The sequence below is a fragment of the Mus caroli genome, chromosome 18, assembly GCF_900094665.2.
Source record: "Mus caroli chromosome 18, CAROLI_EIJ_v1.1, whole genome shotgun sequence".
Classification (NCBI taxonomy): Eukaryota; Metazoa; Chordata; class Mammalia; order Rodentia; family Muridae; genus Mus; species Mus caroli.
This window is the reverse complement of record NC_034587.1, coordinates 24,720,872-24,737,421: the sequence shown is the minus strand read 5'-3', so window position 1 is coordinate 24,737,421 and position 16,550 is coordinate 24,720,872.

Sequence of the window (16,550 nt, the reverse complement as noted above, 5' to 3'; positions counted from 1 at the left end):
GGCCATCACTGGAAAGAGAGGCCCATTGGACTTGCCAACTTTATATGCCCCAGTACAGGGGAATGCCAGGGCCAAGGGGTGGGGGTGGGTGGGGGACTGGGGGGGGGTGTATTGGGGACTTTTTTGGATAGCACTGGAAATGTAATTGAGGAAAATACCTAATAAAAAAAAAAAGAAAGTTTTGTGAGGCCATTTCTGGGGAAAGAAGAAGAAAAGTCTCCTTCCTCATCCCAAACAGGGAACCAATAACAGATCAAAACAGAGGTAGTACCAACTTCCACCTTTGTGAATCAATGGGATAGTTTGTGTTCTAGGAATGTGAAAGATTACTAATGGGAGTAGAAATGACTCAAAGACAGCTGCACCACCCAAGACCATTCCAGCATGGGTGACACATCATAAAAGGTAGAGACCTGAAGATCATTTCTTGGGCTGCAGGCAACTCACCAGGTTGGAAAGTGTCCTTTTTGGGTATCTAAACTGGTTGTGCACATTCCAGAAGGCTGGCTGCACTCTTTTTCGTCCATGAACCTCAATTTGTCTAAGAATGTATCTTGGGAGTTATTGTTCATCTATGCTTTAGAATTGATACTAGTGAATCTTGTCAGTTTCAGGATCTTCTTGAACCTATTGAGTTGTTTATTTCCTGAGTTTGAGATGCTTCCTTGCAGGATGGCAGGTTACACCTTCCCCTAGAATATTCTGCTGCTTGACCTCTGCTTTAACATCTTCCTTAGCAAGCTGTCCTCCAGATGGAAGGTTTTAATCCCAGAGGAACTGCAAAACAACACCATACCCTTAGGGCACATTGTGTCCAAAAGGCTTCATACTTGACAATTTGGGGAAAAGGGAACAATGTACTACAACTTTTTTTTTAATTTGTAAGGAAACATAAATATTTAATGTGTTATTTCAGTGTGGCTCGTGTAAAGGTGTATTAGTCCAGAATGAACATACCTCATTATAAGTTTGAATTTCCTTCTTTATGTATTTATGGTTATGTGTCATGGTGACAAACACCTCAAGTCTGCCTGAGAGTTCTGAAGCTCAGTTTTCTGGCTTACTAAAAGGATGGCCATGAAAGATTAGCTCTTCTGATCTGTCCTCTACTTAGTAAATCTCCAGAAAATGCCTACTGCAGTTTTAGTAAAGTTTCAGAAACAAATTATTGTAAGTAAAGCATTTAACCAAGTTACCAAACATTTCCCTATGTTAATAACTCTTTTGTATTGCTTTACTACTGTTGAATAATTAATGATAAGGATCTAAACATTACAACTTTTAAGTTTGTTAGAGTTCTTTCATCTGCTGCATATCAGTCAATTTGCAATTTGGACTGATAACATTAAAGAACACTAAGAAAGCAGTGGGAATATGGAAAAATGTTCACAGCATCACCAACCCCTATTGTCTCCTTAGATTGACTGTAATAGCATATATTTGGAAAACATTCCAGCCATTAAAAATTGCCCAAAACTTGCTTATTAGAAACACTTTGACATTATCATCTTTTGAGTGATGTTTATTCTAGGCAATAAATCATTAAAAGTTCTCATTCCAAAACTCTGGGCAGCCTTAGGTCTTCAAATAATTTAGTCAAGCAAAGATAATTCTCATGCTAATGGGGGCAAAAAATTGGATTCCCCAGTTTACAGAGAATACCAAACTGAGCAAAATTGTCAGCATAACATTTAAATTACTTTTTTGATAAGCTTGGCTATTTACAAATCATCAGACAATTACATCTTCCAAAAACTATTTAGCATCAATTCACTCTGCCTTTCAACAGTGCATTTGACTAATTCAAAATAAATTGAAAAAAATTACCTTGCAGATTGCAAGAAACTGACCAAAAACAATCACTAGGGCTTTAAATTATATATTCTTAAACAAAAGAATTTTTTCTTTGCTTTAAAATGTATGGTCCAGATATTAACCATTTAGGAGATACAGAAAGAAAATGAATATTAGATCTAAGACGAATCTCTTACTTCAGGGTTCCTATGAAGTCATTGCCATGAGATTTTAGATGTTTCCTTTAGGAGTATGCTGTAAGCTCTGTTTCTGACATATAGTATCCCTGTAATTTTTGATGATGTAAGTTCTGATGATTCTTCAGTTAACAGAGAACTAGTTCATAAATTTGCCAGTGAGTTATGGTTAATACAGAGACTCATACCTACTCAACTTTCTGAGAACAAGTGACTGTTGAATGCCTGACGTTAAAGGATCCATTTCTATCAACCCCAGCAAGGCCCAGAGAACACCTGAGAAGATGGAGAAGATTTCAAGTTCTGCTAGGGTCTGTCTTCTAGCTATGGCACATCCTCACAAACATCTCCTATCAGCAGCTTTATTTTCCTATACGAGACCTGAACAAGATGAGTTCCGTCGATAGTCTATCAAGTGTACAGAAGGAGCCTATGAAACTAAAACCACAGCTCAAGAGATATTGGCAGAGAAAGCTTGTTTTGCGGCAGTATATCATTTTCTTTACTGGTTCTGACACTAGTAGTCGCAAATGTTCCAAGAAATAACCCCCAGCAGTGTGCATACAACAACGTTAATTCAATTCAAAGTGTTCTTTCAGGATGACAAGAGAGTGTGAAAGGGACTAGTTGGGAAGAAGAGATTATTGGGAGGGTCAGCCAAACAAGAGAGGGTAATGGATGATGACTATACTCACAATACTTTGAGGACACATATGCAGTTGTACAAAAGTAACTCTATTCATACGAGGCAATCTAAATCTAGACCATGAGAACAAAATATTCCCTCATCGAATGATGGAACCAAGGGAGACTTCTCTCCTAAGAAGACACTGTCAGAAATTTCTCAGTACTTAGGATGATGTCTTGTAGACAATGTCTGAACCCCAGATAAAAAAAAAAACAGTGGTTATTTATGATGTAGAGCTACCTCAGAAGCTCCTCAAACCATCAGCAAGTTGGCAGGGTCTGCAAAAGTGCTGGCTCCTGGAATTCAAATGTGGTTCAGAGCATTTCAAGACCTTAGGTATTAGGTATTTATTTAAGAGAGGATATAAGATATTTTGTATTTTAATTTAGGGTACTTATTTTATCTAAATCTTGCCCTACCTCATGCAATCAGGATTTATTCAGAGAAAGCTTTATTTATTATATAAACACATGAATTTATTAAGAAAAATAAGACTATTAACTTAAAAGTATGTAGGAAATACTTGTAATTTGGTCTCCCAGTGAGCTGATGAATCATGAGTTTGAAAATAGCTTGAGCTACATATAGAGAGCTTATACAGAAAAAAATAAATATGTAATTTTATCTCAAGTAGCATGCTTTATATTTGGTATAAAATTCTCTTCTAAATGGGGCTGGAGAGATGGCTCAGCGGTTATGCGCACTGATTGCTCTTCCAGAGGTCCTGACTTTGATTCCCAGCAACCACATGGTGGCTCACAACCATCTGTAATGGGATCTGATGTCCTCCTCTGGTGTGTCTGAAGACAGTTACAATGTACTCATATAAATAAATAAATAAATAAATAAATAAATAAATAAATAAACAAATATATAAATAAAATAGTAAAAAAATATTTATTTTCTTCTAGAACTTTCAATTTGCCTTTGCTCATTTGTAAGTCATAACAAGGCATGTGACTCATCTCTCTGCCTTCTGTGTGGTTTTGCCTGAGCAGGCAACTTCTTATAAGCACAAGCAAACAAGCACACTGGTCTGTCTAAGCCACCTATATAGTGAATTATTCTTGATCAAATTGACAATAATACCAAAAGTCCTGGTGGGCCAAAAGTCTTCTTGGATACAGTGCTATTGAGGATGCATGTAACCAGGGTCAAAAGATGAATTTCAATAGAAACTAGGAGCAGAGAGGCATACAAAGACTGCAACCCGTATCAACATTTCTGGGTACTGTTCTCCCAAGGCAAAGAAGGAGATTCGAGAGGTTGGTGTTCTTTGGCTGAGTGATACACAGCTCTGATAAATCAATCTTGAAGGGACTTTGGGGAAGGTAAAGAAATTGCCATTGCATGACTTATCAGGGGATGGCATTATAGGACAGTGATTAAGTAAAGAAGTATTAACAGTTCAGTGGCTGAAAACCCTCCACTGAGGACAGTTTGGGGCAAAAGTAATTAATTTGATTTACAACAGCTACTGGCCTTAGAATACACTGGCACTGGCTGTCGCTCTGTAATTGTTGTGAAAGTGTATGTGGGCTAAAAGGTGCAGAGGGCACAGAACCATGTTAACCCTTTGTTATTTGTATGGCTGTCTTTCTTATCTGAAAGGCTGTTGGATACTTTATATGGTCTTAGGCTCAATTTCATCGAAAAATCATAATGGCCCCTTAGCTGAGTGCTTATAACTGACCATTAATTTAGCTTCAGGGCATGAATACTAAAGGAAAAGGGATACCAATTAAATTTCAATTGGCTATTTTTTAAGGCTGCAAATAGCAGAATCTCCATTTCAGTTTAATTAACTGAGTGAGTTAGGGGGAAAAAAAAACTTGTGCTTTCATATTTTGTACTTATCCACACAATACAAACTTTTCAAAGAAATTCCTTTTTTAGGCTAACAGGAAATGAGCATAGAGAACAATAAGAAAACAGATAGTACTGACTACAGAGGACTATTATGGGTACTCTTATTATAAACTTTTATTGTATTTTACTACAAACCGAAACAATAGTCTGGATGATAAAAAGGCATATGGTATTTCCTTTCTTTCATTCTCCAGCCACCTGGGTTAGCAGAGGTTCCAACCAGCCTATACAACTTGAAAATTTGTCAAACAATCTCAAAAAGAAGCTGAAAAATGACATTTTATCCAGTGCATAAAAGAGGCTATTTCTCATAGAGGAAAGAATACAGCTTTTTGATAGCCTAGTGAAGGACTCGAGTCAGGAAGACAACTAATGCTGAGAACTACTTCCTTTTAAATCGTAGAAGTCATTCTCTCTCTCTCTCTCTCTAAAACATCCATTGCTCTACTAGGTCAAAGCCAGCATCACATTTAGATGGAGAATTCTCAAGGGTATTCTATTAGACCCGACACAGTACTCTGACTTACAGACCTGTTCCTAAAGGATCTCTCAAATGTAGAAACTCTTACTCAAAGCATGGAACTTTAATGACATTTAAAATCAAGCACCTACTAAGTATTAATTGAAATTGCTGAACACAGTGTGAGTGGATAAACACTTAGCAGGTAGGCTGCTGTTTTAATGAGTGAGGAGAGGTGTTGCTTTGAGCTATCAAAGAGAATCCTAGACATTACTCCATTCAAACCTGTCACTCACAATGTTTCTTCCTTAGGCTTTTCTGCTTGCTAGCATTGCTCTAAATTATCTACAGCAAAGCTATAAACTCCTTAAAAACAATATCTCACAGTGAGTTTTCTTCACATACAGTACGATAAGATTGTTTGTGTGTGTGTGTGGGAGTGGGTTCTCACTTAATATTGTTAAGAATTAATAAATAATATACATGTTGGCCCCAAATCAGCAATCTCTTTATACTGTGGTATATGAAAGTGAAGTCAGAAGAAAGTCTTTATGAGAAATTCTGGTACTCCAGCGTCCTGAGATATTCATCCAATGTCTAACTCCTTATTCTCTGTAAAGATCTCGATGTAATTTTAATCAATATGGTGCACCACCCCACTCTTCCCTAACTAATGTTTTAGTTAGAAATGTCTCCTTCTTATTTGGATCGACATAGTTTCTGTGTGTGACTGCAGTATGTTCAGAAGAGTGGAGAGGATATGGATGAGCTCTGTTTGTCTCTAGTCTTTATGCCACCATGGAGAAAACAGTGGATCTGGTGGGAGCGTCAATACCTTGGGCATGAAGTCCTGGGAAGCCCTTCAGCACCACATTCTCTCCATGACAGTCTATACCTGTTGTATCAAGGATGCAGATAACGAACCAGGCAAAGGATCAAGCCTCTCACAATGTCTCTGTGAGCCATTTGGTTGCCGGCTAGAAACTATGCAATCACTTATAATTAGGTAAATAAATGTAGAGGGCAGTGAATAATATTGTTTCATAAAATAAGAAAATGATTGGTATGTACCTGAAGACCAGGGAAAACTGCTTGCAGCAGAGTTTATATTGTACTGCAGAGATGCCTTTGTGCTTCATAGGTGGGTATTAGATGGCAGAGGCCTTTCCCCTAAATGCTTCATTATTCACTGTGTAAAGAGCATTCTAAATGATGGACTTCATTATGACCTTTTATTATACCACTACTGTATTTTGTTCATAACCTTCTTGTTCATGCTTCTAGGTGCTCCGTTCCTCATCCACAAACAGACCACTCCTCAGTTTTCTTTTAATGGTTCCGTTTGTCTTCATTCTTGTTTTTTCTTTTTTTTTTTAATCTTTCAATATCACAGATTCATATTATGTCCTCCTTGCTTTGGTAACATAGTCAAGAAAACCTTCCTGATTTACTACTTATTTCTCACACCCCACTCCGGAGAACCCAATATCAAATTCTTCACCTCATGAATTTCCCTTTAGAAATTCAAGCAGGTCTTTCTGCTTATGTGAGTCACCTCAGGTAGCCATTTTGCACTTCACGCTTCCCTCATTAATGTGCTGGGAATGTAGCTGATTGCCTCTGTGGCCCCTTAATTAAAGACAATTAAAAGTTGCTGAGTTTCCATGGGGATGACTGATTACCCAGCGGAGTTCACATTTGAGAAGATGAGCCCTCAATAGTCCTCTTGCATGAGAAGCAAGGACTCAGCCCTCAGGCCCCTTCATTTCATTCCCACAGTGCTTGCAAGTTAGCTGAGCTTTTATTAAAGTTGAGACCCAGATCCCTCACTTAATGGAGTCATATTACAAAATAAATTCTCAATGTCTCTTTTTTTCCCTTTTTTAAGACCTCTTCTTGAAATTTTTATCTCCAAATGGTCTAGATAGAAGGGTGCTTATAAAGTGTAATTCGTTAAGCAAGTTAGCATGCTTCATGCCTTGGATGTGGGGTCTGAGTCTTCTAACTTGTTGCATGCTCTCTTGTTCCCAGACCGTCTGAATTAGCTAGGACTTCAAATAAGGCAAAGCCCCTAGCTCTTCTGCAGTCCCCAATTGAAAAATATGGGCACGAGACATTCCTGAATTGCTTTCTGTCCATGACTGAATTAATTATTCTGATATCTTTGGGACCTTTGATAATTAGCCACAGTACAGAAAGGATGTAGAATGTAAAAAACTTAATATTTAAACTGATTCTTGAGAAAGGCAACAAGCATCTTCATTTTTCCACGCTCTCTTATATTAACACATTATTCTTCTTTGTTTTTCTTTAAAGAACACCCTAATGTTCTACCCGATCCCAATTTCCTCCAAGATTTTCATGGAATATAGCATTTTACAAAAGTCTACTGTGGTTGTGCTTGCAAGTTTTGCCAATGCCCAAGTTAAATCTCTGATGTGATCAACTTTGTAAAGGAGAGATTTTTAGTGGTACCAGGGAGGGTGGGGGAGCCTGACTCAAAATTACAATCTGCCTCCCAAAGGATGGGGTTTAAGGCATTTGGAGAATGAAGACACAGATGGTCTGAGGTAGAAGAAGGTGACTGCGGATGGGAGAACTGAAGAACTTCAGCAGTTGAATATCTGTGCCCGCATCAAGATTCAGTTTCTTCATTGGTACTCTGTTCAGAAATTGTGCTCCCATGATTTTTTCTCTTGGACCTCTGGTATAAAGACAACACTCATTAAACATATACATAGGCCCTAGTAAAAAGCTAAGTGACTGCAACCAGTTTGGGATGGATGGGCATGTTGTAATTTAAATGTGAAATAGCTCAGTCCTCAAAAAACTCATATTTGAATGACTTAGCTCTTAGCAGATGACAGATAAATAACATGTTGGTGAGTTTATAGTTGGAAAGGGTAGCTACATGGATGAAGTGAGAACTAGGGCTGTAACTTAACCTCTATAACTTGTCCCTGAGTATTTCTTTCACTGTCTGATTCTTAGCTGCCATTAAACAAACATTTCTACCCTAACATATTTCTCATCATGTTGTCCAGACTCACTATAGCCAGAGGCAATGGAGCTACCTGACCATGAACAGCACCTTCTGACACGATGAGGCTGAACAAATATTTCCTTGTTTAAGTTGACTGTCTCAGGTCTAATGTCCCAGCAATAGCTCCAAATCCCTACAAAAAGGAGAGCCTTGCCAAGTATAGCATATGTCACCAGTATTCTCTACAGAAAAGCCAAGAACGCTGCTTTACCCCATTGTTTAGTCTAGAAGCTGAAAGCAACATTTATATCCAATAACTAAGCAAATTGGTCTGGACAGTCTATCCAGACAGTCTCTCACTTTCAAAGACAAACAAACCTTGTCTTTGTTTTGAAAACTTTATCTAGAGAGAGAAATAAGTCTTTAGCAAGTAGAAAATCTACATTGATTTCATTATGGACATTCTGTTGCATATATCATCCCTTGTGTTGACAATACACATACACAGTGTCTTAATTCCTACTGGGAATCAATTGTTCCGCTGTTCTGTGGTCCTCTGGGCTACTGAAGTTTCAGCACAGTGGGGGCTAGCTCTGTCCATGGAGGAGTTGCTCCATCCCTTGCTCTTGCTCCCACTCACTCATGAAATATGGAGCTACTGCAGAGGACATAACATATCTAGGAAACTCCCGATATATTTTCACATTCATTCAAAGCTGAAAATGGGTTCAACAACCCTCAAATTACAAAAAAAAAAAAAAATGACCCCAAGTGCTTGTCCTACACAGTGCACATCTTGCTTTGTTTTTCATTCCAAAGGGTATCCAAGATGCTGTTTCTTGTTCTTTTTAGTGAATGCTTGTTCAGGAGTTCTGAGTTGTATCTGGTCATAACTGTGGCTGTCTAGAAAAATAATTGGTTATGGGATCTTCCATATCCCATTTATTTATTTATTTATTTATTTATTTATTTATTTATTTATTTATTTTTGGCCCAGGAGAATTAGTCAAAATTTTCTAGAGAATTTGGAATGTGGAATTGGAACACAGGACAACCCTACACATAAGGAAGATCTCATTAACCTGAAGGGAATAAAATCTGAAATATTTTCTCTCCCTCTCCCCTCTTTGTCTCCCTCTTCCTCCCCATCTCCCTCCCCCCTCTCCCTACCTCTCCCCTCTCCTTCTCCCCTCTTCCTCACTCTTCTTTTCCCCTATCTCCTCCCTCTCCCTCTTTCCTTTTTGAGGAGAATATTTTCAACTTTGCAGTTTTTGCCATCTGACATTTCTGGGTTTAAGAGATAAGAACAGTGATTCATAAGTGTTTTTAATTCATGGGGGAGATTGCAAGATGTGTTCTCTATATTCCTATTTTGTCAACCATGCAAGTTATTCACAGAAGAAACAACAGGCTAGGATTCTCTAAAGAAACCTGTTTATTATTATGATAACGTTCTCCAGCATATAACAGTCTGTCAATCCATGGTTGAGTATCCAATTTAATATAAAATAGTCTTAATTTCTCTAAAAAACAGTACCATAAACTAATTTTAAAGACCTGTGATATAGAGATTTTCTACAAAATACTTAATGTTTTACTGGGATAATAGAGGCGTAATAGTTGTGAAAGCATGACAATTTGGTCCCTGTAGGTGGCCAGGAACAGGTCGCATGTGGGTCTGCCAGTTCTTTGTTCATGTGTACCACAGATGTGTTTCAAGCAGTCCCTGGGTAAGAAGCCCCCATGCTGTGCTCTCTGCAGGAGGTGAACCTGACCTATGGAGACCACCCCTGAGAGTGTGTGTAGTTCACTTTGCAGGATCCACTTTGTCCTTGATCTTCTTGCTGTGAGTGACATCAAGGTGACCAATTAGTGGGCACTGAGATGGTGTTTTCTGTGATATTGTAAGGGCACAGAGGTCACAGGCGATTCAAGCCCAGTGGAATCCCAGGAGGCTGCATAAAGCCAGGCCTCTGAAGTCTGACTTCAACCCAGCATCCAGCAAATGAAGCTGTGGCTCCTTTCTGAACTTGACCGGAAACCCTCTCCCTGAGCAGGTGCAGGCAAGGCAGCAACTATAGCAATTCTGAATAGCACTGTCTTTCACTGATTGCCAAAACCATGCTTTACCCTGGGACAAGGTAAACTGGGTCATTCTCAAGGGGAGATAAAGGCAAAAGAGCTGGCTAGGAAAACAGAGTCGCAGTGCCAGAGGTGTGGGGATGAAACTGTGCCATCACTCTGTAAGGGTACATAAACATTACTCTAGATTTCCTCTACTCTCTTTCCTCTACTAAGTTTGTCCATATAATCCTACATGAAAGGCACTGTCATGATGCCTTTGTCTTCTGACAAATTTGTGAGTAAAAGAGATTTCCTTTACCTGTTTGATGAAACAAAGGACTCCTAGAAGTTCAGTCTTTTTTTCTGCATCAGTATTTTCTGCTCCATTAGGTTGAGCACAGAACAGGACCAGGGCCATAAAGCAGAATAAAGAACACTCACCTCAAGAGTGCCCTAATCTACTGGCTGCAACCCTGGTCTTCAGTTTACTCATGAACTCAGTTTTCAGTCCAACAGGCAATCAGTTAGAATATGACTTCTTATTGCTACCTTTTCACAACTGTTATTGTCCAGTGTGAGTATACTAAAACTTTCTCTCCATCTGCCCCTTTCTAACATATTCCTTCTCTCTTCTTTCCTCCGTGTGTGTGTGTGTGTGCGTGCGTGTGTGTTTTGATAAAACTAGCAAAAAGTTTTCAGTGTTCTAGGGATTAGAGAAAGCTAGTGGATAATCTTAAATGTTCAGTAATATTTTATTCCACATAGTATTGATAGCTTTGTTTATATCTGAAGTGAATGGAAGAAAAAGACTTTAGATTTTTTTTTATTGCAGGTAGAAACCTCTCAATATTTGAGTATATCTATAACTATAACTATATATATGTCTGTGTGTGAGTGTGTGTCTCTTGGAGAGGAGATTTAAACACAAATATGGAATTCTTTTAAGCTTCTACATAGTGTAAAGTTTGAAAAAAAACCCTGCTTTTAATGATCTATATTTCAATAACCATCCATTCAAGTGGATGTGGCATCATCCACTTCTGGTTTCATGTTTTCATGTAAATACTTAATAAGCTTCAGATTATGGAGATTTTTGTTAACCAATTTTCAGGTCATTGATGTTTAACTTGGATTTCATTTGTCTCAGTCTATTTTTTAATGATAAAATACATAGAGAAACATAATCTATATGTAATTATATGGCAGTTATTGTAGCTGCAATGTAGTCAAAGCTGGTTTTATCACCTTCTGCTTCATCTTTTTGTGCCTCATCAGGTGATCAGCACTCGAATGGATAGTGTTTGGGAAACAATCTTCCAAACAAGCTTTGAATGTATGTCATCATATCACCACACCAATAGAGATACAGATACATACACACAGATTCAAAATAAGCACAGACATACACAGATATACGTACACACAGAGACATATAGAGACACAGAGAAACACAGAGAGACACAGAGAGAGGGAGAGAGAGAGAGAGAGAGACAAAGAGAGAGACAGAGAGAGACATAGAGAGACAGAGAGACATATAGAGACACAGAGGCACACATGGGCATACACAGACACACATAGGCACAAAGGCTCACAGAGATATGCACGCATGCACACATACACACACACACAGATACACACTCAGAGAGACCTGTACAAACACACAGGCACAAATTTGAAATCTGCCTATATCCACTATGCTTTTCAATGTGGTATGAAGTGCCTGAAGCAAATTGTAATTTCTAAAATAAGTTCACCTGGTAAGTGGGGTTGGTTAAAGGGCCAACACACATGATTAGAAACCTTCAAGAACTTAATCTCGACTTATGAGTCAAGCTTCTGTGTGTGTGTGTGTATTTAAATTATAATTGTTTCCTAATCCAGTCATCTTGTAATCTCACGGGAGCAGAAATGAATCTACTCTTAGAGAGTGGGAAGGTCTTTGGAACTGAGATGGTATGGAAGTTCACTGCAGAGCAATGGTCTCTGCTCTCCTGAGGAGATAACACATAGGTATGACTGGTATGCTGTTCCTTTGATCTTTGACCTTGGAAATTTGTCTGATTCTGAGACTGCCACTTTTGCCAGCAGGAATTTTTATTATCATTATTATCTATCCTAATGGCGGTACTTTAAGTTTTCACATTCTCTTCAAGAAAATATGAAACAAACACAAACCAAACTGCTGGGGAAGAATACTTGTTGATATGTACCTCAGAGCAGCACATGCAAAACTGGTGATGTCATAAACACAGCCTCATGATTCTCGGATGAGAAAGACTATAAAATGTGCAAATGCTGAGTGCCATTACAATCACGGAGTCCATCTTTCTAAAGCTCATAATTTTCAGACATTTACAACAGTTCTGTCTGCCCCCGCAGAGATGAGTTATAATCAGATACAACTACAGGCATTTGTCTCTGAGCCAATCTCAAAGGCAAACTCCATTAACAGTACCAACATTATTCATTTGTCTTTATTTGTGCAGCAGTTGTATCTGGGGAGTGAGGCACAGAACAGAACATTGAGTGCCTTCTGAGGCTCCCATGCTACTTTATTTTAATCCAAGCAATGGCCACTTTGATTGACATTTGTGCACACAAAAGAACAATAGCCTCTAGAGCTGGCACCTTTCTTTCTCTCCCTCTTTGCCTTCTCAAGTTTCTTGCTTTCTCTACCTAGATTTTTCTTCCTGCATCATCCTTCCTCTTGTCTTTGCACTGTTCTCCTCACACCTTGGTTTCCTTTTCTCTTCATTTCTTCCTATCTGTGAGCTCACGACGTGCCCCTCCTTGGTCATGCCTCAGAGGTACTTTGTACTGAGAGCTAAACAGTAACAAATTCACCAGAGCTCTGATCTGTTTACATTCTGTGTTGCTTTAGTAGGATTTCAAAGAGTATTTTTTAAAGCACAGAAAAGGAGCCCATTAATTTCCTTTGGTGTCTCATTCTAGCTTGCTCAATTTCTTTAAACTATTTTTGTTTCTTGCTCAGAAATAGACTTTGAAAACACACTCTGGCAGTAATATAATTAACCTGACTCAATGGTGTCAGGTGGAGTTCCAAGATGCGAATGGTGTATGGTGCAGGTGCATGGTCCACTCCCCTGTCTATGTGTTCTGTTGGGCCACTGGTCTGTGACTCCCATTCAGAGAAGAACTTCATTGAAGGTGAGACACCAATTGAGTCTCAGTCGAAGTGTCTGGCAGGAGCTTCCTTTGTCCCAACTGCATGTTTCTGTGAGCTAGGAATTTGCTGTCCCTTATGCCTGTCATTCAAAGACTAATTCTTACACATTACCACTACCCCTATTATTCTCTTCCTGTTGACTCATTTCCATCAGTCTCACGTTACAGGACAATTTTAACAGAAAATAACCCAGAGAAAGCAAGGCTGCCTGTCAACTTGGGGATGCTTGGCCAACCACTCCAGTCTCTAGCCACCTGGGTCATTTCTTTTTAGAGAAGACATTTTCAAAACCCTGCCCATAACACCTTCCATGTTCATCTAGGCAAATGTGTGTTTGCAGGAAGGAGATGGCCATCTCAACAAGCCCAGTCCTATGCTTTAATCTGTGTGAAAGTCCTACTGGTTCCAGTAGTACCAGTCTTGACACTTTAATCTGTTTGAAAGTATCTTAGGGTAGACAGATACAGACTGGTGAGCTGAAGAGCAAACATTCTTTTGGAAAGAAGGTGTGATAGCCATGATGATCTGGGCAATCATGATCTGAAAATGGAGGCAATAGAAGAACTGGATCTTTACCATGGTCAGTCTTCTTTCCACTGAAAAGTAAAGCCATCATTGCAAGATTATATACAACTTAGAAAAATTCAGAAGATAAAAGGTCTTCCTGGATTATGATTATAAGGAATGTACTATGGAAAGGTGATAGTATGACATGAGAGATTACATCTTCCTAGTGTCCACATTGCTGGAATTTGAACATAGCTGCAGGCATAATAGAGGTAGTAGAATTGGGATGGTGTGGTTACCTACAAAAGTAATTTGCCATGTTGGAAGGGGTGTGGCTATGAAGCATGTAATCTACTTTTTTAGCCAATCCTATTTCTGGAGAGACTGGCTACTTGGTTGACACTTGAAAGATTCTGTCTCAGGGCTGCTGCATTGTGGGGTATACTTGCTCCAGTGCACAGACCCTATGCTATTGAACTTAGGTCTCTTGTCTCTTCTTTTTCCTTTCTTACTTCCACTGTTATATCATGCCATTTCCTATTAACAGACTTTTCACTGTGTCTAATCCCTTATGAACACAGAAGACAAACTCACATGCACTGATATTGTATCTCAGGTAAAACTAAAGAGAATCTGATTGCAGATTCTGACTGGGTCCATTTTGTCTTGTTTTAGTCAGATGTCACAGATTGGATAGTTTTTAAAAGGAAAACAATTTGAGTCTTGAAGTTCTTCAGACAGTCCCAAATAAGATAGTGTTGTCATGAAAATATCGATAAGGATCTGTCTCTTTGGCCAAAATATATTCTTGAAGGTTGCATTTTGTAGAGTGAAGAGACTGCATCATCACATGGCAAACTGAGAAGAAGGAGAAGCAAGCAAGCTCACAGTGGTACCCAGCTTGCCCGGGGTTAATGAAACCAGAGTGTTTCGTTCAGATCATAGGCTGCAGTTCTCACTGTGTTTGTATTGAGAATTGAGACTCTCTATAGAATTTGAAGGTAAAAGGATTCAAACCAGAGTGCCATGAGAATGACAGAAGCAGCTCTGGTTGTTTAAGATGCTCAACTTGCCATGCCTACCCAGAAAAACCCACACAGATACATAATATGTGCTTTCATGCTCAGATCTTCCTGCCCTTAGTATTATGAACTGCTTCAAGATGCTGTACTTATAAGGGTAGGCTCTCTAATAATTAATCTCGACTGAGTCTTACAACTCAGTCCAAACTCCTACTCTCTCAGATACTCTTATTAAATGGCTACTTTCTCCTGTCACTTAAGTCCAGTCTCCTCATATCTTTATCTTAAACTAAGTATATATGGAACCCACAGGAAATGTACTGGCTCCTTGAGGTCAGAAACTAGTTTCAACTCATTTTATTTTGCTTCACTCTATTTATTTTAAGGGTTTACATTCACCATAGTCTGGGGATTGGAATTTATAGTAAAGAACCCATTACAATTCTCCAAGGTAACACATAAAAAAATAGAAAATTAGGGAGACAGAAATTGTGGTTTAAAAAAGATAGAGGAAGCCATGGGTATTATTAAGAGATGACAATGCCTTTTAAAAATCTCCCTCTAAGTTTTGGATAACATTGCTCAATGTTTGACTTTTCTACCAGCAAGCCCAAAGATAAATTCATGAGGAGGTCCTGGGTTTACTCTTGTTGTAACAGAGACCAGCAAATAAACAAAGCATTCAGGCTCTCAGCAAAAGCCTATCTATTCTTCACATTGAAGAAAAGCACCTCAAGGGTTTTTTATAAACTTGTTGCTATGTCAAGTAGCAAACAAAGTTTTTAATACTATCTCACATAATGTATCAGCCAAGCAGCTTCATCTTGATATTTTGTATAATGTCCTTTGGCTCTGGCTGAAGCACTTCATCAAAAATTGGGTTTTCTACATTGCTACACACACATTGATTCAAGCCATTGATATAACAAAAAATAACCAAGCTTCTGTGTATCTCTGGAAGAAGCCAACACAGAAATTGAACACATATATACCCATACCCAGTGAATGTTCATTTTAGATTAGTTTGCTTTTTTTTTTTTTTTTTGGCTCTAGGAGGAAGTGGGACATTTCTAATGAGCTCTCATCATTGTGGCAGCCAGACACTGCACAGATGATACGAGGCACTAATCGCCAGGGACAATGTTTGCCCAGATGTGGCTCTATCTCTGCTACAAAGCATTGTAAATGTCAAACCCCTGGTTGAGATGCAGTTGTGCATTTACCATACACAAAGCCGGCTGGAGAACAAAAGGTGCCAGATAGGGACACATAAATCATTACAATAGGACCAACAGATCAACAGCATTGCCCTGAGAAATAGGATGGCCCCAGGTCACGCTTCTTAGATCACCAGTGCCTTCACAAAATGCCCTTTTTTGTTTGTCCTGTTTTTGAAAAGGCACCATGGGCTTTTTGTAATTAAAGTTGTATTGATTTTGTATTTTTAAAAAAGGATTATAAAGGGGCCAGCATGAACCAGAACAAAGGCAGATAATGGATAGTAAACACGAGGAAACCTAACAGTTCACAAATGTGCTTGTAAGAGCTTTCACATACCTGCTTCCCAAAGTAGATTCAAACAATTGGATTGAAAAGCCCCATCCTGCGTTCCAGCCATTTCCAGTACTGGACCTAGCATTGACTTACATTGATTATAACAATTATGTTTGTAGTCTTTTGATTTCCAAATCTTTAATTTATCTTAAATGAAATGTTAGTTCTTGGATGTCAAATACAGTGGATGAAGCCTGGGGCACAGTGATAAAAGGGCTCTTTAGA